The sequence below is a fragment of the Tarenaya hassleriana genome, unplaced genomic scaffold, assembly GCF_000463585.1.
Source record: "Tarenaya hassleriana unplaced genomic scaffold, ASM46358v1 Cleome47, whole genome shotgun sequence".
Classification (NCBI taxonomy): Eukaryota; Viridiplantae; Streptophyta; class Magnoliopsida; order Brassicales; family Cleomaceae; genus Tarenaya; species Tarenaya hassleriana.
In genome coordinates, this window is record NW_010967396.1 from 843944 (window position 1) to 849943 (window position 6000).

The window sequence follows — 6000 nt, forward strand, 5'->3', positions numbered from 1 at the left end:
AAAACCGTAAAGTGACTTGCGAAGCCGACATACACCATCGGAACCCTGAGATTCAAACCCCGGAGGGAGTCGCATGTACACATCTTCGCGTAAGTCACCATGTAAAAAAGCGTTGTGGACGTCTATTTGATGAATTTCCCAATTTCGAGCAGAAGCAACCGCGAGAAAGGTTCGAACAGTGACCATCTTAGTCACCGGTGCGAACGTCTCTCCATAATCTAGCTTATCGACTTGACGATTGCCTAGAACCACCAAACGCGCTTTATAACGTTCGGCTGGACCGTCCGAGCGATATTTAATCTGAAATATCCATTGACAACCGATAGCCTTCTTGCTCGGGGGAAAGGGTTCGATAGTCCATGTCTTGTTCTTCACTAACGCGTCAATCTCATGTTGCATGGCCGAATTCCACCGAGGATCGCGGCTCGCCTCCTTGTATGAACGGGGTTCAACACCCTCCGAAACAGCGGCTAAGAACGCACGATGAGACGAAGAGAAATTAGAACAATTAACAAATTGTGTGATAGGATACGGTGTACCTGAGGAGCGATGTGGATCAAGTGAGCTAGGAGACGGGCTTACGACACTGACGGTGTTTGTGACATGATCCTTAATAGGGGTGGCCATTTCGGTTATTAACCGAAGAACCGAACCGAACCGAACCGAATAAGAGCGGTTATATTCCACTTTTAACCTTATATATTTCACCCAATAAACCATAAAATGTAATGTTTTTAACTTTTATCCTAATTATTGAAGTTTTTAGATTTTTTTATAATTTTATTTTTACATGATTAATCATTTTGTGCATTTATTTAAATAGATATTTTGAAATTTATGTAGGATTAATAAATTTTTTAAAAAAATATATCATAACCGAACCGAACCGATCTAAAACCGAACCGAATAAACCGGAAAATATAACCGTTTGGTTATAATTTTATTATGCAAAAACCGAACCGAACCGAACCGAAACCGAACTGAACCGAACCGATTAAATCTATATAACCGTTTGGGTATGATTTTTTTATAACCGAAATAACCGAACCCGAAATAACCGAACCGAAAACCGAACCGAAACCCGAAATGGTCACCCCTAATCCTTAAGACGTGTGGAAGGAAACTCAGCACGTTTCCCTCTGCCTAAGTCACTGTGGCAACAGGAACAGGGTCTGCGAGATTGGAGACAACGGAACAGCCCCCCCTGTCGTTCGAAATCTCGGCTGGCAGAAGGTCCACCGGTGTATCAGAATCCTTGACCGCAGAATCCGACAAGGAAGAAGTAGAAGAGGGGTTGAGAGATGACAGCGCAAACGGTGTCAAACGAAGCGAAACATCGTCCTCCTCAAGCAATACAGGCCACGAAACCGGAGCTGGATTTTCCGAGGAGGATTGCTGGTGAAGAACAGTGTCAGCGAAGGGAAACCGATCTTCGCAGAAGGCTACATCACGGGAAACAAAGAACCGTTTCTTCTCCAGGTCATACAGACGCCATCCTTTCTTGCCAAACGGGTAACCGACAAAAACGCATCGAATGCTTCGAGAAGAGAATTTTTCGCCTTTATGATCCTTGTTGTGAGCATAACATAAGCAACCCAATGTACGAAGGTGAGAATAATCTGGTTTGCGGCCATGAATAACTTCGAACGGTGTTCGCCCGGATAGAACATAAGAAGGAGTTCGATTGATAAGGAACCCGACGGTCAACACACAATCTCCCCAAAACTCGATCGGAAAACAACCCTGAAAGAGAAGTGCCCGAGCCACGTTCAGAATATGACGATGCTTTCGTTCAGCACGTCCATTTTGCTGTGGGGTATCTACACAAGAAGTCTCATGCACAATCCCTTGGCCGCGGAAATAGTCACGAAGACAAATGAACTCGGTTCCGTTGTCAGAATGAACGGTACGAACTCTCTTATTGAACTGTCGATCAACCATCGTCATGAACTCAATAAGGTGCCGCGAAACCTGGCTCTTATCGAACAAAAGGTAGAGCCAAACACCGCGCGAGTAGTCGTCCACAATGGTGAGAAAATATTTGGCGCCGCAAAACGCTGGTGTACGATAAGGTCCCCATAAATCGCAATGTACTAGCTGAAAAATCTCGCTTGTTTTATTTGACTCAATGGAAACGAAGAACGAGTCTGTTTGGCTCGAAAACAAATATCACAAGAATCAACCGAAAAATCATTATGTGAATGACAATCATCTCCGACAACTTGCTCAACTATCTTGAACGACGGATGACCCAATCGTTGATGCCACACGTCTAAAGGAACCTTGTCACAAGAACCAACAGCCGCCACAGTGTCAACACCTCGGAAATAGTAGAGCTCGTCTCGGAGTTCACCCGCTCCAATCAGCATCCTCGTACGTTGGTCCTGAATAACACACAATCGGTTAGTGAACTGTATTATACAATCATGATCGTCCAATAGTTGAGATACGGAGATGAGATTAACATGTAATCCCTCGACGAGATACACATTCGACAAATGAAGATGTGCTGTCAAAAACACGGAGTCGGACTGAGAAGCAAACGATTGTCGGCCATCAGGAAGAATGATGCTCGACGGTGTCATCGGAGACAAGTTCGTCAACAACTCAGGTCGTCCGGTCATGTGGTGAGAGGCACCAGTATCGAGTATCCAAGAGACATTAGAACACATACCAGAAGCAGTCTCCGTAGCTCCGATTTTCCCGGCATTGAGGAGCGAAACTAATGTTTTCCACTGCTCGATGCTGAGACCACTTACAGGGGGTTTGTCAGAATCGAGGATCGCCGGAGAAGATGCAGAAGATACAGCCGAGACTGCATTCGAACGAGCCACTCCACGACCACGAGAGCTGGAGGAACCACCACGGCCACGACTTGTTCGATTCCGATGGCGATCGCCCCACTACTCCGGAAAGCCCAAGATCTGAAAGCAAGACCCCGCCGAATGTCCTGTACGACCGCAGTTAGAACAAACCATCGTTTTGTCCTTGACAGCAGGTGTCGCACGGGTTTTGTCGACCGAAACGGCAGAGAACGCCGAGACATCGACAACATCAGCAACCCTAGACAAAGAACCCTTCGATTCTTCATCCTGAGTAACGATCAGGTAGGCTTCTTCGACTGTGGGAAGAGGGACTCGGGACAACAACGTCGAACGAACAACGCCGTACTTGTTGTCGTCCAAGCCAAGCAAGAATTCATAAAGCCGATCCTCCTGTTTTTGTTTTTCCAATTCAGTCACAAGGTCGCATGTGCAAAGACCGCACTTGCAGCTCTTCAATACACGAACACTTGCAAGATCGTCCCACAATTTCGTGAACTTACCGAAATAAGCCTCAACAGACATACCTTTTTGTCGACAGTTCGCTAAATCGGCTCGAAGTCGAAGAAGACGAGTGACATTAGTCATACCGAAACGACGTTTGAGATAATCCCACAAGTCTTTCGCGAATTCACGATGGACAACATCGGAACGCAATCCAGGTTCGAGCGTATTCTTGATCCATGAAACGATCAAGGAGTTATTCGTTTCCCAATCCTCGTAATCGGGAGAAGCTGAATCCGGTTGAGGGATCTTGCCATCCACAAAACCGAATTTCTTCCGAGATTTTAATGCGTGTCGGATGTTAATGGACCATTCTTCGTAATTGGCCCCTCATAACAATGGCTGTGAAAGAACCAATCCGGGGTTATCGCTGTGACTCAGGTCGTAAGGAGAAATTGTTCTCTTCGGAGCCTCAGAAGTCGTGGGTGTCGGAGTCGAGGACACCGTCAGATCGGCAGACGGCGGTGGGGTCGAGGCGGTAGACATGGATGTCGGTGGAAGAACACGGAATCAGATTTGGTCGGGCTCTGATACCATGATATAAAAGACACGTTTGGGAAAAGTTTCTGTGTCATTGCATATGCACGAACCTCTATTTAAGTACAAACCGTAACAACCAACCCTAGCTAAATTATGAAGAGAACATATCAAATCTAAGCGTATATGCAACTGAATATATCAACATATATCTCCAGATATATATTGCCATTATACTGTATAAGAATTTGGAGAGATGGACTGTTCAAGCATAGAAAAATAAAATAATTCAAGTGTTACTGTGTTTGATGGAACAAAAGATAAAACCAAAGACACAATTGTTTAAATGCGAGTGATGGGTGGTGCCTCATGGCCCGTGTATAGCTGAAATTAGAAAACGAAAATCCACGAAAATATATAACAAATTATCAAAGAATCCTCCATAATCATATGTTTTTTTAGCAAATTTTTATTTACAATAGTACAAATATTAGACTAAGAAAATATTATTATTTCAAAAAATAATGACGATTAATAAAAATTAAAATTTTATTTATATTTTAAATTTTTTTCTGCAAAAATATAACATATTTTAATGTTATTATTGTTTTGAATTCGATGTATTTTTAAAAAGTATGTGGAATATGTTTTCTTCTTTATTTTATCTGAGGGTGTCTACAATTTCATATAAATTTATTTAAATATAATTTTGAGAATAAATGAGTGATAAGATTATGTGGTCAGATCCCTTTTCCCTTTGTTTTTTTTTCTCTATCTTCTTATGCAAAACCTCACATGTGGACCATGTATCTGTACACTTATTTATTTCATTCAATAATAGAATCACACACACACACACACCCATATATATATATATATATATATATAATTATTTATCAAACCGAATGCAGGATCTTCTTTTCCATTATTATCCTTTAATGTTTGGTTATTGTTAGAAAAAGCTTAGTACATATAATAGGTCCATGCACATAATTGCAATGACTATAAATCATCAAATACACAATACCTCGAACAATCAATAGATCGAATCTAAGAAAATATTGGATTTATGGCTGTCTTGATTTCTCATATAAAACTCCATTAAAAATAATTTATTCCAATTGCGCGCACACACACAATCATAAGAAAATATTCATATATAGAACCATAGATTATTTTCCATATTTTTGTGTCGATATGTGAAACTTTCATATTCAAACAGTTTTAATATTTTTCAAATGTACATATATATATATATATACTTTTTACAAACGTAAACTATATACATTCGTGATTCATGCATTTGAATGAAGTCCAATGTGATAAAAACACCCTTTGAGTAATCCTAGAGAACAAATGAGCTTTTTGCTTGATAGCAACATCCAATAATACCACACTACACATAGAGTTTAGATTTAGTAATTTTTATTTACATTAATTAGTTTACTATTTAAAAAAATAACAAATGAGATTTGGTCGCGAGATAAATCAGATCCTTCATTTAAAAAAAAAATTAAAACATTAAATTAACATAAATAAAATAAAAAAATACTACATAGTTCACACTCAATTTTATGAAATATATTAATGAACTATATAAGTATTGAAAACAATGCAAGAACCCAAATATAATAAAGTTGGACAATGACTGGTAAATTGTCCTATATATGTGTGTGGGTTAGGATATTTTGTAATAAAATCAGAACCGGATTTGAAAATGACTGATAAATTGAACCAATAAGAACAAAAGCAAAGGAGGCATTAGGATCCTTGGGGGAGATAATGCTGTCTCCTTGTTCTGTATATTTTATGACCCCTGAAAACATAAATTTAGTTGTATGCCTCTTGACGTCCTTCCCACCATTCCTCACCTCATTAATTAAATTGTTCAATCATTTCAATATATATATATATATATACACATATATTATGCAAAAGCACTTGTCTCCGACAAACGTCTTATTTCGCATGTTACATGATCAATTTCATCAGTCACATAAAAAAAAAATCAAACATTTTTTAAAAAATTGTATATTCATATTTTAAAATTCTTTTTTTAACCTCAGTTTTTTTAAATCAAGTTTTTCGTACCGAAATAAATACTAGTTCAAACCTCAAATATTTAGAAAATGTCCGATCCTGAGATTAATCTAGATTTTAGTTTATAATATCCCGTTATAAAAAAGGTAAATCTCAT